The 16,421-nt window shown below is 44.6% G+C and overlaps 1 long non-coding RNA gene across 1 annotated transcript; it reads right to left on the bottom strand.

Moving 5' to 3' along the window:
* Positions 1-13,469: 13,469 nt before the first annotated feature.
* On the bottom strand, positions 13,470-13,897 carry LOC115186610 (uncharacterized). Its single transcript, XR_003875797.1, has 2 exons — positions 13,712-13,897; positions 13,470-13,624 (listed from the first exon to the last, which is right to left on the bottom strand). It is a non-coding gene; the product is annotated as an uncharacterized LOC115186610 (long non-coding RNA).
* Between the last annotated feature and the right edge of the window lie 2,524 nt (positions 13,898-16,421).

The raw sequence follows: 16,421 nt of genomic DNA on the forward strand, positions 1-16,421 counted from the left end.
TATAGAGGTATGGGACTGTAGGTGGAGGTAAAGAGGTATGGGACTGTAGATGGAGTGATAGAGGTATGGGACTGTAGGTGGAGGTATAGAGGTATGGGACTGTAGGTGGAGTGATAGAGGTATGGGACTGTAGGTGGAGGTAAAGAGGTATGGGACTGTAGGTGGAGGTATAGAGGTATGGGACTGTAGGTGGAGGTATAGAGGTATGGGACTGTAGGTGGAGGTATAGAGGTATGGGACTGTAGGTGGAGGTATAGAGGTATGGGACTGTAGGTGGAGTGATAGAGGTATGGGACTGTAGGTGGAGGTAAAGAGGTATGGGACTGTAGGTGGAGGTATAGAGGTATGGGACTGTAGGTGGTGTGATAGAGGTATGGGACTGTAGGTGGAGTGAAAGAGGTATGGGACTGTAGGTGGAGGTAAGGATGACAAAAGGCAGAAAATTTACCGTTTACTGGGAATTTATTCCTTCACATGGTAAATTTGGGGAAAAGGGGCTGGATTGAACCAAAGCAAAGAAAGTAAATGTCAAAGCCCCCTCTCCTATATTACCTGCCTACCCACTACTTACCTAACTAGCACCACCTGGTGACCTACCCACTACTGACCTAACTTAGCACCACCTGGTGACCTACCCACTACTGACCTAACTAGCACCACCTGGTGACCTACCCACTACTGACCTAACTAGCACCACCTGGTGACCTACCCACTACTGACCTAACTTAGCACCACCTGGTGACCTACCCACTACTGACCTAACTAGCACCACCTGGTGACCTACCCACTACTGACCTAACTTAGCACCACCCCGTGACCTACCCACTACTGACCTAACTAGCACCACCTGGTGACCTACCCACTACTGACCTAACTAGCACCACCTGGTGACCTACCCACTACTGACCTAACTTAGCACCACCTGGTGACCTACCCACTACTGACCTAACTAGCACCACCTGGTGACCTACCCACTACTGACCTAACTTAGCACCACCTGGTGACCTACCCACTACTGACCTAACTAGCACCACCTGGTGACCTACCCACTACTGACCTAACTTAGCACCACCTGGTGACCTACCCACTACTGACCTAACTAGCACCACCTGGTGACCTACCCACTACTGACCTAACTAGCACCACCTGGTGACCTACCCACTACTGACCTATCTAGCACCACCTGGTGACCTACCCACTACTGACCTAACTTAGCACCACCTGGTGACCTACCCACTACTGACCTAACTAGCACCACCTGGTGACCTACCCACTACTGACCTAACTTAGCACCACCTGGTGACCTACCCACTACTGACCTAACTTAGCACCACCTGGTGACCTACCCACTACTGACCTAACTAGCACCACCTGGTGACCTACCCACTACTGACCTAACTAGCACCACCTGGTGACCTACCCACTACTGATCTAACTTAGCACCACCTGGTGACCTACCCACTACTGACCTAACTAGCACCACCTGGTGACCTACCCACTACTGACCTAACTAGCACCACCTGGTGACCTACCCACTACTGACCTAACTTAGCACCACCTGGTGACCTACCCACTACTGACCTAACTTAGCACCACCTGGTGACCTACCCACTACTGACCTAACTTAGCACCGCCTGGTGACCTACCCACTACTGACCTAACTTAGCACCACCCCGTGACCTACCCACTACTGACCTAACTAGCACCGCCTGGTGACCTACCCACTACTGACCTAACTAGCACCACCTGGTGACCTACCCACTACTGACCTAACTTAGCACCACCTGGTGACCTAACCACTACTGACCTAACTAGCACCACCTGGTGACCTACCCACTACTTACATAACTTAGCACCACCTGGTGTGCTAACCAAAATACAGGGGGTGGTTCGCACAGGTCTAACCTAGTGTGCATAGACAGTAAATACTACGGGTTATGTATGCACAGGTCTAACCTAGTGTGCATAGACAGTAAATACTACGGGTTATGTATGCCCGCAGGCCTCTTGCCTAAGCACTCCCTAGGTGCCTTCCCCTTTTCCCCTTGGAACAAAAACATAACACTACAAACAATGTCAACAATAAAAACAACTCTGTCCTATTGACAAACACAGGACATACTAATAAGCTCTCTCTCTCTCAGCAACAACCAACACAGGACATACCAATCATCTGCTCTCTACAACACTAACCAAAATACAGGACATACTAATAATCAGCTCTCTACAACACTAACCAAAATACAGGACATACTAATCATCTGCTCTCTACAACACTAACCAAAATACAGGACAAACTAATAATCAGCTCTCTACAACACTAACCAAAATACAGGACATACTAATAATCAGCTCTCTACAACACTAACCAAAATACAGGACATACTAATAATCAGCTCTCTACAACACTAACCAAAATACAGGACATACTAATAATCAGCTCTCTACAACACTAACCAAAATACAGGACATACTAATAATCAGCTCTCTCTACAACACTAACCAAAATACAGGACATACTAATAATCAGCTCTCTACAACACTAACCAAAATACAGGACATACTAATAATCAGCTCTCTACAACACTAACCAAAATACAGGACATACTAATAATCAGCTCTCTACAACACTAACCAAAATACAGGACATACTAATAATCAGCTCTCTACAACACTAACCAAAATACAGGACATACTAATAATCAGCTCTCTACAACACTAACCAAAATACAGGACATACTAATAATCAGCTCTCTACAACACTAACCAAAATACAGGACATACTAATAATCAGCTCTCTACAACACTAACCAAAATACAGGACATACTAATCATCAGCTCTCTACAACACTAACCAAAATACAGGACACTAATAATCAGCTCTCTACAACACTAACCAAAATACAGGACACTAATAATCAGCTCTCTACAACACTAACCAAAATACAGCACATACTAATAATTAGCTCTCTACAACACTAACCAAAATACAGGACATACTAATAATCAGGTCCTATTAGTTATATTGAACACCGTGGCACCAACTCACCTTCCCAACGTTCTAATCCCATTTTGATGTACTATGTCACAATGGCAGCTTTGGCAGCTTCACTATAGTTGGTAATGGAGACCTGCTCACATTGTTTAAAGTTCAAATGTAAACAACAACAAAATGACTCATAGAACTCTGCGGTCGTCCCATTGTTTACCATAGGGAAGTATAGGTATGTCTGTCTATTTTGCTAAATATCTCGCAATGTGAATATTTAGATTTTTTTTTAATTGGACACCATTTTAATCATGAGAATCTCCTCTTTCTAATTATGTAAAGCTGGGCAGTGTATCTCGTTGTCATCAAACACTAGACCATAAATACCTTTGCCTTGGAACGCTAAGGTCCCCCCATTGTTTTCCTATGGAGAAGCATGCTGGTTTAACTCGCCAAATATCTCGCAATGTGTATATTTAGATTTCTTTCAATTCGGACACCATGGTAATCATGAGAATCTCCTCTTTCAAATTATGTAAGGCTGGGTAGTGTATCTCGTTGTCATCAAACGCTAGAACATAAATAGTCAGAAGTTGTCATTTTTTCCCTACTTCCTCGTTATGCAGACATAAGAACACTTGGCACTATTGAGGTACGGATGTTTACTTTCTACACAAGTTGTTATATTTCAGTTTTGTCCTAAGAACAGATTGTAGGGGTAAAATAAAAAGGGATAATTTTTTTTGGTGCCATTTAGGCTAAATGGAATTCTAAGCATCACTCCAGTCAAAACAGGCTCTGAGACGGTTCCATTCCATTCATTAGCTATGGGCTCACACTAGTGTTCCATTCCATTCATTAGCTATGGGCTCACACTAGTGTTCCATTCCATTCATTAGCTATGGGCTCGCACTAGTGTTCCATTCCATTCATTAGCTATGGGCTCACACTAGTGTTCCATTCCATTCATTAGCTATGGGCTCACACTAGTGTTCCATTCCATTCATTAGCTATGGGCTCACACTAGTGTTCCATTCCATTCATTAGCTATGGGCTCGCACTAGTGTTCCATTCCATTCATTAGCTATGGGCTCACACTAGTGTTCCATTCCATTCATTAGCTATGGGCTCACACTAGTGTTCCATTCCATTCATTAGCTATGGGCTGGCACTAGTGTTCCATTCCATTCATTAGCTATGGGCTCACACTAGTGTTCCATTCCATTCATTAGCTATGGGCTCACACTAGTGTTCCATTCCATTCATTAGCTATGGGCTGGCAGTAGTGTTCCATTCCATTCATTAGCTATGGGCTGGCACTAGTGTTCCATTCCATTCATTAGCTATGGGCTCACACTAGTGTTCCATTCCATTCATTAGCTATGGGCTCACACTAGTGTTCCATTCCATTCATTAGCTATGGGCTCGCACTAGTGTTCCATTCCATTCATTAGCTATGGGCTCACACTAGTGTTCCATTCCATTCATTAGCTATGGGCTGGCACTAGTGTTCCATCCCATTCATTAGCTATGGGCTGGCACTAGTGTTCCATTCCATTCATTAGCTATGGGCTGGCACTAGTGTTCCATTCCATTCATTAGCTATGGGCTCACACTAGTGTTCCATTCCATTCATTAGCTATGGGCTGGCACTAGTGTTCCATTCCATTCATTAGCTATGGGCTGGCACTAGTGTTCCATTCAATTCATTAGCTATGGGCTGGCTCTAGTGTTCCATTCCATTCATTAGCTATGGGCTCACACTAGTGTTCCATTCCATTCATTAGCTATGGGCTCACACTAGTGTTCCATTCCATTCATTAGCTATGGGCTGGCACTAGTGTTCCATTCCATTCATTAGCTATGGGCTCACACTAGTGTTCCATTCCATTCATTAGCTATGGGCTGGCACTAGTGTTCCATTCCATTCATTAGCTATGGGCTCACACTAGTGTTACATTCCATTCATTAGCTATGGGCTCACACTAGTGTTCCATTCCATTCATTAGCTATGGGCTCGCACTAGTGTTCCATTCCATTCATTAGCTATGGGCTCACACTAGTGTTCCATTCCATTCATTAGCTATGGGCTCACACTAGTGTTCCATTCCATTCATTAGCTATGGGCTCACACTAGTGTTCCATTCCATTCATTAGCTATGGGCTCACACTAGTGTTCCATTCCATTCATTAGCTATGGGCTCACACTAGTGTTCCATTCCATTCATTAGCTATGGGCTCACACTAGTGTTCCATTCCATTCATTAGCTATGGGCTCACACTAGTGTTCCATTCCATTCATTCGCTATGGGCTCACACTAGTGTTCCATTCCATTCATTCGCTATGGGCTCACACTAGTGTTCCATTCCATTCATTAGCTATGGGCTCACACTAGTGTTCCATTCCATTCATTAGCTATGGGCTCGCATTAGTGTTTCAGTTTAGCCAACGTTCTAAAGCCGTTTTTCAGCCTTGGGGGAATTTTGACTCGTTCTATTATCCAGCCAAACTTTAGTAAGGAATTTTCAAATTATTCAGTACTTCTGCAGTTGCTACATAATTCCAATAGATGGCAGCATAAGACCACAAATTATATTTTAGAATATTAGTTTTGTTCTCCCTGGATACACCACCACTCCCCGCGCTTCTTTCTGTCCCTTTCCACACTGCTAACGCAAGAGGAAGGACTGAAAAAGCATTTAACAGACTACTGTGAAGTAATATAATGATGATTCATGTTTATTATGACCTGTTTTTATGCTCATGTTTTACACTTCATTAATATAACAATTATCATTAAGCCTGAACATTAATTCAGTCATCTCTGGTCTAGAAAAACGTATTTTCCCAGTACATTCATTCTCTAATTCATCAACCAGCATCAACCTGCTCTGCCTTCTCGAGCAAGCCAGGGGCATGTTGAGGTAAATTTAATTTAAAGGTAAAATGTTGAGGTAAATTTACTAACCGGGAGGGTTGAATGATGTAATTTATTGGCGGGCTGGAAGACGCGCTCGTCTTTTCTGTTCCGAGGCTGTTTACTCCCAATATCAGATATTAAGATTATTTTTTTATCATGCATGTATACTGAGGTTGAAGTTCTGAGTAATGATCATTTACCCAGGGTTCAATACCTGCTATAGTCACTATGTTTTGCTCTCCCAAAAGCAACACAGCCTTAATACGAGATATATAGCTAACTAGAGTAAAAATATTCAATATATTGGTCCTTGGACACAGAGGGGTTAAACATTAAAGTTACCGTCCATCTAGTGAAGAGAGGAGAACCGGACAGAGGTAGCCAGCATCCGTCAACGAGAGAGAGAGGATAGGATAACTAGAATGCTGCTGGTAGAGTAGCTAGCTAGCTTACCTAGCTGTACCGACTAGCTAGGATAACTAGGATGCTGCTGGTAGAGTAGCTAGCTAGTTTACCTAGCTATACCGACTAGCTAGGATAACTAGGATGCTGCTGGTAGAGTAGCTAGCTAGCTTACCTAGCTGTACCGACTAGCTAGGATAACTAGGATGCTGCTGGTAGAGTAGCTAGCTAGCTTACCGAGCTGTACCGACTAGCTAGGATAACTAGGATGCTGCTGGTAGAGTAGCTAGCTAGCTTACCGAGCTGTACCAACTAGCTAGGATAATTAGGACGCTGCTGGTAGAGTAGCTAGCTAGCTTACCTAGCTGTACCGACTAGCTTGGCTAGCTAGCAGGTCGTTCGTCTGTCCCTCGTCTCGATGATGATGACGAATCAGGTGAACCACAAAAGGAAACAAGGACAGAGAGTGAAAAGGATCTGTCTACCCTCATACTGTTCCTGACCGTAAAGCAAAAAGCAAATTGATCAATAAACTTCAGCGTTTCAACACTGTAACAAACTCTGTCGTTGTTCCCCAAGATTTCCTCAGCCCACGCTGCACGTAACTGGACAATATGCTTGGCGCCACACCGGACGTGGACGCGGACAGTTCTGTACGGGGACGCAGACAGTTCCAGAACGCGGACATGAGCAGTGCAACACAATCAACTAAACCCAGTTTTTAAAGTAGGTTACATTAGTAATATTCATTTTTTATTATTATGTTAAACAAACATTCTACGTTTTTTTATAACAATATTTTGAGATCTAGGCCCATGTCCACAAAGCGTCTCAGAGTAGAAAATTGGTCGTATAAGTGGGAATAGAACGTTCAGAAGGTGAGTTGGTGCCACGGTGCTCAATAGAACTAATAGGAGCTGGCAGGGTGAAAAATGACCTAAAATAAGGCTTGTTGTTTCGCTATAACTTCACAACTAGGGACATAAGGTAATATTATGAAACTGGGCTCCATGGCGGATGCAATGAACTAGTTCTATCAGAAAATAAGCATTGTTAAAAATGGAATGTGTCCAGCCTACTTGAGGCTCCCGGAAATAATATTCAAAAGATTGGTCCTTGGACACAGAGGGGTTAAACACTAAAGTTACCGTCCATCTAGTGAAGAGAGGAGAACCGGACAGAGGTAGCCAGCATCCGTCAATGATAAATCCATAAATAATATATGTCTTGTGCTTTTGGCAATGATGTATGTATTATACTTATGTATAACAAGTGATACCATGTATGTCTCCAAAGCATTTTGTCTTCATTTTGGCAGATTAATTTATGCTTATTTCTGAAGATGAACTCAGGTTTTCGCCCAGCGGCTAAGGAGTTGGACCTGTGGCAGGAGTTGGACCTGTGGTCGAAAGGTTTATGTCCCGGTCCGGGCGCTGGAAAAAACGGGAGGAATTAATCTGACCACTGGAGGGCTGCTGGGTTCACATCCTCAAAACATTCACCTTTCGTTGATCAGAACTCTAGAGGTTCTTCTTCACTGAACCCCAAAATATATATAACTTTTAGTGATTCCATATGTTAAGGAAGTGATAGAAGCCTTTTTGGTTCTATAAGGAACCTTCTTTTCTAAGAGTGTAAAATAAACACGTTTTTCTTTTGATTATTTAATTATCTACATCATGTTATTTCAAGATATCCCTTTGGAGCGCAACATCATGTTGTTAAAAAACAATCCTAAATTGGGCGTGGCTATAAATTAGGCAAATTGAAGGCATCTCGGGCGTAATATGTGTTCGATGAAAATGAACATTGTATGCAACGTTGTAGGCAACATTATTGGCAAGGGACTTGATGCCTACTATGCCAAAGATATTTAGAGTTGTTAACCTGTTATGGCTAGGGGGCAGTATTTTCACGGCCGGATAAAAAACGTACCTGATTTAATGTGGTTATTACTCCTGCCTAGAATATGCATATAATTATTAGCTTTGGATAGAAAACACTCCAAAGTTTCTAAAACTGTTTGAATGGTGTCTGTGAGTATAACAGAACTCAAATGGCAAGATTGAGAAGATTCTGTACAGGAAGTACCCTGTCTGACCATTTCTTGGCCTTCTTTGCCATCTCTATCCAAAACAAAGGATCTCTGCTGTAACGTGACACTTTCTGATGCTCCCATAGGCTCTCAGAAGGCGCCAGAATGTTGAATGATGACTGCTCTCTCTGGCTGAAAAACAGTAGCGCATTTGGTAAGTGGTCATCTGAGAACAATGAGACTGGGCCGCGCGTGCACTTGAAGAGTCCATTTTACTTCTTTCAGTCTTTGAACGAAAACAACGACTCCCGGTCGGAATATTATCGCTATTTTACGAGAAAAATAGCATTAAAATTGATTTTAAACAGCGTTTGACATGCTTCAAAGTACGGTAATGGAATATTTTGAATTTTTTTGTCACGAAACGCGCCGGGCGCGTCACCCTTTGTTACCTTTCGGATAGTGTCTTGAACGCACAACAAAACGCCGCTATTTGGATATAACTATGGATTATTTGGAACCAAAACAACATTGGGTGATGAAGTAGAAGTCCTGGGAGTGCATTCTGACGAAGAACAGCAAAGGTAATCCAATTTTTCTTATAGTAAATCTGAGTTTGGTGAGTGCCAAACTTGGTGGGTGTCAAAATAGCTAGCCATGATGGCCGGGCTATCTACTCAGAATATAGCAAAATGTGCTTTCACCGAAAAGCTATTTTAAAATCGGACATAGCGATTGCATAAAGGAGTTCGGTATCTATAATTCTTAAAATAATTGTTATTGTTTTTTGTGAACGTTTATCGTGAGTAATTTAGTAAATTCACCGGAAGTGTTCGGTGGGAATGCTAGTTCTGAACGTCACATGCTAATGTAAAAAGCTGGTTTTTGATATAAATATGAACTTGATTGAACAAAACATGCATGTATTGTATAACATAATGTCCTAGGCGTGTCATCTGATGAAGATCATCAAAGGTTAGTGCTGCATTTAGCTGTGGTTTTGGTTTTTGTGACATTATATGCTAGCTTGAAAAATGGGTGTCTGATTATTTCTGGCTGGGTACTCTGCTGACATAATCTAATGTTTTGCTTTCGTTGTAAAGCCTTTTTGAAATCGGACAGTGTGGTTAGATAAAGGAGAGACTTGTCTTTAAAATGGTGTAAAATAGTCATATGTTTGAAAAATTGAAGTTTTCGGATTTTCGAGGACTTTGTATTTCGCGCGACGCCCATCATTGGATATGGGAGCAGGTGTTCCGCTAGCGGAACGTCTAGATGTAGCTATTTATTATTGAAATAAACATAATTCATTCTTCATAAAATTGTCATCTTACCTCTTAGCTTTGGTGTCATGTCCCCCAGAGAGATGCGTTTTAGAGGCAGGGCCCCCCTCCTCTCTCTCCCCTGAGAGACTCCTTTTAGAGGCAGGGCCCCTCTCCTCTATCTCCCCTGAGAGACTCCTTTTAGAGGCAGGGCCCCTCTCCTCTCTCTCCCCAGAGAGACTCATTTTAGAGAACTGTCCCCTAAACAGAGATCCAGCATGTTGGTTGTGGTTAACAGTGTCAACTAATTCTTGATTGTCAATTGTTCTCATTTATTCATTATCTCTTTGAGAAATAAAACATTTACTAACAGACATAAAAACAGTCAGGTGATTTAATGCATGACATGAACATGTAGTTGTGACATTTCATCTCCATGGTAACCGTCAATAATAATAAGTCACTGTTTGTTAAGGTAGTTATAGACAGTACAGCAACAATAATAATAATAATAATAATAATAAGTCACTGTTAAGGTAGTTATAGACAGTACAGCAACACAAGGCCATGTCTCACACGTATTTGTATTCACTAACATTAGGCTTTTTATTGTCTTTCAATCTGTTATTTTCTAAACGTATCTGAGAATGTAGACAGAAGGGCTAAAACGGACATGATTGATCTGAGGGGGAAATCTTTGATCCATTTAGAAAGTTTATTTGCATCAAGTAAGAGATTTTAAATCATGTAAAGTAGACTAGGTTATAATGTATAACAGCAGTTTGTTAGTGATATGCAGATCAAGGTTTATACCTCAGATATAGCCTACATATCATAGATGACCAGCCTAAACCTGTTCAGATCAACATAATGTTATAGTCCTACCAGTAGCAGGACAGAGAATGTACTGTTTACAACCTACATATCATAGATGACCAGTCTAAACCTGTTCAGATCAGTTCACATAATGTTATAGTCCTACCAGTAGCAGGACAGAGAATGTACTGTATGTAACCTACATATCATAGATGACCAGTCTAAACCTGTTCAGATCAACATAATGTTATTGTCCTACCAGTAGCAGGACAGAGAATGTACTGTATATAACCTACATATCATAGATGACCAGTCTAAACCTGTTCAGATCAACATAATGTTATAGTCCTACCAGTAGCAGGACAGAGAATGTACTGTTTACAACCTACATATCATAGATGACCAGTCTAAACCTGTTCAGATCAACATAATGTTATAGTCCTACCAGTAGCAGGACAGAGAATGTACTGTATGTAACCTACATATCATAGATGACCAGTCTAAACCTGTTCAGATCAACATAATGTTATAGTCCTACCAGTAGCAGGACAGAGAATGTACTGTATATAACCTACATATCATAGATGACCAGTCTAAACCTGTTCAGATCAACATAATGTTATAGTCCTACCAGTAGCAGGACAGAGAATGTACTGTATATAACCTACATATCATAGATGACCAGTCTAAACCTGTTCAGATCAACATAATGTTATAGTCCTACCAGTAGCAGGACAGAGAATGTACTGTATATAACCTATATATCATAGATGACCAGCCTAAACCTGTTCAGATCAACATAATGCTATAGTCCTACCAGTGGCAGGACAGACAATGTACTGTATATAACCTACATATCATAGATGACCAGTCTAAACCTGTTCAGATCAACATAATGTTATAGTCCTACCAGTAGCAGGACAGAGAATGTACTGTATATAACCTACATATCATAGATGACCAGTCTAAACCTGTTCAGATCAACATAATGTTATAGTCCTACCAGTAGCAGGACAGAGAATGTACTGTATATAACCTACATATCATAGATGACCAGCCTAAACCTGTTCAGATCAACATAATGTTATAGTCCTACCAGTAGCAGGACAGAGAATGTACTGTATATAACCTACATATCATAGATGACCAGTCTAAACCTGTTCAGATCAGTTCACAGAGACCATCAGGTTTGTCAGCATGATAAGTGATCATAGCCTTATAATAGTTTCTAGACACTCCAACCCTGTTCCTGTAGCGCTACCCTCCGGTAGGGTCTCACTCCAACCCTGTTCCTGGAGCGCTACCCTCCGGTAGGGTTTCACTCCAACCCTGTTGCTGGAGCGCTACCCTCCGGTAGGGTTTCACTCCAACCCTGTTCCTGGAGCGCTACCCTCCGGTAGGGTCTCACTCCAACCCTGTTCCTGGAGCGCTACCCTCCGGTAGGGTTTCACTCCAACCCTGTTCCTGGAGCGCTACCCTCCGGTAGGGTTACACTCCAACCCTGTTCCTGGAGCGCTACCCTCCGGTAGGGTCTCACTACAACCCTGTTCCTGGAGCGCTACCCTCCGGTAGGGTCTCACTCCAACCCTGTTCCTGGAGCGCTACCCTCCGGTAGGGTTTCACTCCAACCCTGTTCCTGGAGCGCTACCCTCCGGTAGGGTCTAACTCCAACCCTGTTCCTGGAGCGCTACCCTCCGGTAGGGTCTCACTCCAACCCTGTTCCTGGAGCGCTACCCTCCGGTAGGGTCACACTCCAACCCTGTTCCTGGAGCACTACCCTCCGGTAGGGTCTCACTACAACCCTGTTCCTGGAGCGCTACCCTCCGGTAGGGTTACACTACAACCCTGTTCCTGGAGCGCTACCCTCCGGTAGGGTTACACTCCAACCCTGTTCCTGGAGCGCTACCCTCCGGTAGGGTCTCACTACAACCCTGTTCCTGGAGCGCTACCCTCCGGTAGGGTTACACTACAACCCTGTTCCTGGAGCGCTACCCTCCGGTAGGGTTACACTCCAACCCTGTTCCTGGAGCGCTACCCTCCGGTAGGGTCTCACTCCAACCCTGTTCCTGGAGCGCTACCCTCCAGTAGGGTTACACTCCAACCCTGTTCCTGGAGCGCTACCCTCCAGTAGGGTTACACTATAACCCTGTTCCTGGAGCGCTACCCTCCGGTAGGGTTACACTACAACCCTGTTCCTGGAGCGCTACCCTCCAGTAGGGTTACACTCCAACCCTGTTCCTGGAGCGCTACCCTCCAGTAGGGTCTCACTACAACCCTGTTCCTGGAGCGCTACCCTCCGGTAGGGTTTCACTCCAACCCTGTTCCTGGAGCTCTACCCTCCGGTAGGGTTACACTCCAACCCTGTTCCTTGAGCACTACCCTCCGGTAGGGTTACACTACAACCCTGTTCTTGGAGCGCTACCCTCCAGTAGGGTTACACTCCAACCCTGTTCCTGGAGCGCTACCCTCCAGTAGGGTCTCACTACAACCCTGTTCCTGGAGCGCTACCCTCCGGTAGGGTCTAACTCCAACCCTGTTCCTGGAGCGCTACCCTCCGGTAGGGTTTCACTCCAACCCTGTTCCTGGAGCGCTACCCTCCGGTAGGGTCTCACTCCAACCCTGTTCCTGGAGCGCTACCCTCCGGTAGGGTTTCACTCCAACCCTGTTCCTGGAGCGCTACCCTCCGGTAGGGTCTCACTCCAACCCTGTTCCTGGAGCGCTACCCTCCGGTAGGGTTACACTATAACCCTGTTCCTGGAGCGCTACCCTCCGGTAGGGTCTCACTCCAACCCTGTTCCTGGAGCACTACCCTCCGGTAGGGTCTCACTCCAACCACAGCTGTAACTAACCTGATTTATCTTATAAACCAACTAATTATCTTAATCAGGTGACTAGTTTTGAATAGGAATGAAAACCTACAGGATGGTATCTCTCCGGGAACAGGATCGGAGAGCCCTGTTTTAGAAGATGCATAAAATCCATCCTCCAATTTTTTCTGACTATTCAGCTTCAGCTAACCGTGCTAAAATCTTATTAGAAATCAGTTTTTTTTGTAACAGTAATGTTACCATTTACCTGGTAATTAAATATAATTTATTTAGAATTGATCAGAATAATGTTTATTGTATTCTCAAATTGAAAGTGCTCCCTCGCGCTCCTCAGCACTACACCCATGGTGATAAGAGATCATAGATCAAACCTACTCTGACTATTAAATGTCTGACTACGAACTAACTTTATAATAGTGTGTAAGTAGCTTCTAGACTTACCAGATCATAGATCAAACCTACTCTGACTATTAAATATCTGACTACGACCTAACTTTATAATAGTGTGTAAGTAGCTTCTAGACTTACCAGTCTGCTCGTCTTTCCTTCAAATCAATACTTTTACCCGACTTCTAATGTTGCAGAGAAATGTGCTCCACAGTTTCAACATCCCTTTTGTACATCAGCCCACAGACTTCCTTTCAACCTCATGAGGAAATGACATAACAGAATTCCTAAACCCAGAGACCAACATCCCGAGTCTACCGGGACCGCTGGGGAAGCAGACTGTAGGAAGTAGACCGCTGGGGAAGCAGACTGTAGGAAGTAGACCGATGCTGTGATTTGGGGTTTGAGAAGTCAGAAGTGAAACATTCCTCCTTAGTTGTACATTTTCTCTAAATCTAAAGGTAAAACCCAGATTCCAGACAATGTCTTAAGGATTTGAACATGTTATTACTCCAACTTCGTGAATGAGACAAACTGACACGTTATTATTTTAGTCAAAAACGACTTTATATCGAAGGAGTGTCTTTGGTTTGATGGCCTGCACATGCGCAGTTCTACATAATTTTGTGTATATATATATATATATATATATATATATATATTGCCTAGTGGTTAGAGCGTTGGAGCGGCAGGTAGCCTAGTGGTTAGAGCGTTGGGGCGGCAGGTAGCCTAGTGGTTAGAGCGTTGGGGTGGCAGGTAGCCTAGTGGTTAGAGCGTTGGAGCGGCAGGTAGCATAGTGGTTAGAGCGTTGGGGCGGCAGGTAGCCTAGTGGTTAGAGTGGAGGGACGGCAGGTAGCCTAGTGGTTAGAGCGTTGGGGCAGCCTAGTGGTTAGAGCGGAGGGACGGCAGGTAGCCTAGTGGGTAGAGCATTGGGGCGGCAGGTAGCCTAGTGGTTAGAGCGTTGGAGCGACAGGTAGCCTAGTGGTTAGAGCGTTGGAGCGGCAGGTAGCCTAGTGGTTAGAGCGTTGGGGCGGCAGGTAGCCTAGTGGTTAGAGCGTTGGAGTGGCAGGTAGCCTAGTGGTTAGAGCGTTGGGGCGGCAGGTAGCCTAGTGGTTAGAGCGTTGGAGCGGCAGATAGCCTAGTGGTTAGAGCGTTGGGGCGGCAGGTAGCATAGTGGTTAGAGCGTTGGGGCGGCAGGTAGCCTAGTGGTTAGAGTGGAGGGACGGCAGGTAGCCTAGTGGTTAGAGCGTTGGGGCAGCCTAGTGGTTAGAGCGGAGGGACGGCAGGTAGCCTAGTGGTTAGAGCGTTGGAGCGGCAGATAGCCTAGTGGTTAGAGCGTTGGGGCGGCAGGTAGCATAGTGGTTAGAGCGTTGGGGCGGCAGGTAGCCTAGTGGTTAGAGTGGAGGGACGGCAGGTAGCCTAGTGGTTAGAGCGTTGGGGCAGCCTAGTGGTTAGAGCGGAGGGACGGCAGGTAGCCTAGTGGTTAGAGCGTTGGGGCGGCAGGTAGCCTAGTGGTTAGAGCGTTGGAGCGACAGGTAGCCTAGTGGTTAGAGCGTAGGGGCGGCAGGTAGCCTAGTCGTTAGAGTGGAGGGACGGCAGGTAGCCTAGTGGTTAGAGTGGAGGGGTGGCAGGTAGCCTAGTGGTTAGAGCGTTGGAGCGGCAGGTAGCCTAGTGGTTAGAGTGTTGGCGCGGCAGGTTGCCTAGTGGTTAGAGCGTTGGAGCGGCAGGTAGCCTAGTGGTTAGAGCGTTGGAGCGGCAGGTAGCCTAGTGGTTAGAGCGTTGGTGCGGCAGGTAGCCTAGTGGTTAGAGCGTTGGAGCGGCAGGTAGCCTAGTGGTTAGAGCGGAGGGGCGGCAGGTAGCCTATTGGTTAGAGTGTAGAGGCGGCAGGTAGCCTAGTGGTTAAAGCGTTGGAGCGGCAGGTAGCCTAGTGGTTAGAGCGTTGGAGCGGCAGGTAGCCTAGTGGTTAGAGCGTTGGAGCGGCAGGTAGCCTAGTGGTTAGAGCGTTGGAGCGGCAGGTAGCCTAGTGGTTAGAGCATTGGGGCAGCAGGTAGCCTAGTGGTTAGAGCATTGGGGCAGCAGGTAGCCTAGTGGTTAGAGCGTTGGGCCAGTAACAGGAGCTGACAAGGTAAACATCTGTCGTTCTGCCCCTGAACAAGGCAGTTAACCCACCGTTCCCCGGTAGTCCGTCATTGTAATAAATAATTTGTTCTTAACTGACTTGCTTAGTTAAATAAAGGTTTCTTAAAAAAAAAAAATATATATATATATATATATATATATATATATATACACACACACTAGATATGCAAAAGTATGTAAACACTCCTTCAAATTTGTGGATTTGACTATTTCAGCCACCTGTTGCTGACAGGTCTATAAAATTGAGCACACCGCCATGCAATCTCCATAGACAAACATTAGCAGTAGAATGGCCTTACTGAAAAGCTCAGTGACTTTCAACGTGGTACCGTCATAGGATGCCACCTTTCCACAAAGTCAGTTCATCACATTTCTGCCCTGTTAAAGATTCCCTGGTCAACTGTAAATGCAGTTATTGTGAAGTGGAAACATCTTGGAGAAACAACGGCTCAAGCGTGAAGTGGTAGGTCACACAAGCTCACAGAACGGGGCAGCCAAGTGCTGAAGCGCATTTTCTGGAGTAATGAATCACGCTTCACCATCTGGCAGTCCGACTGTCACGTTTGGGATTGGCGGATGCCAGGAGAACACTACCTGCCCCAACATATACTGCCAACTGTAAAGTTTGGTGGAGGAGGAATA

The sequence above is a fragment of the Salmo trutta genome, unplaced genomic scaffold (genome assembly GCF_901001165.1).
Source record: "Salmo trutta unplaced genomic scaffold, fSalTru1.1, whole genome shotgun sequence".
Lineage (NCBI taxonomy): Eukaryota > Metazoa > Chordata > Actinopteri > Salmoniformes > Salmonidae > Salmo > Salmo trutta.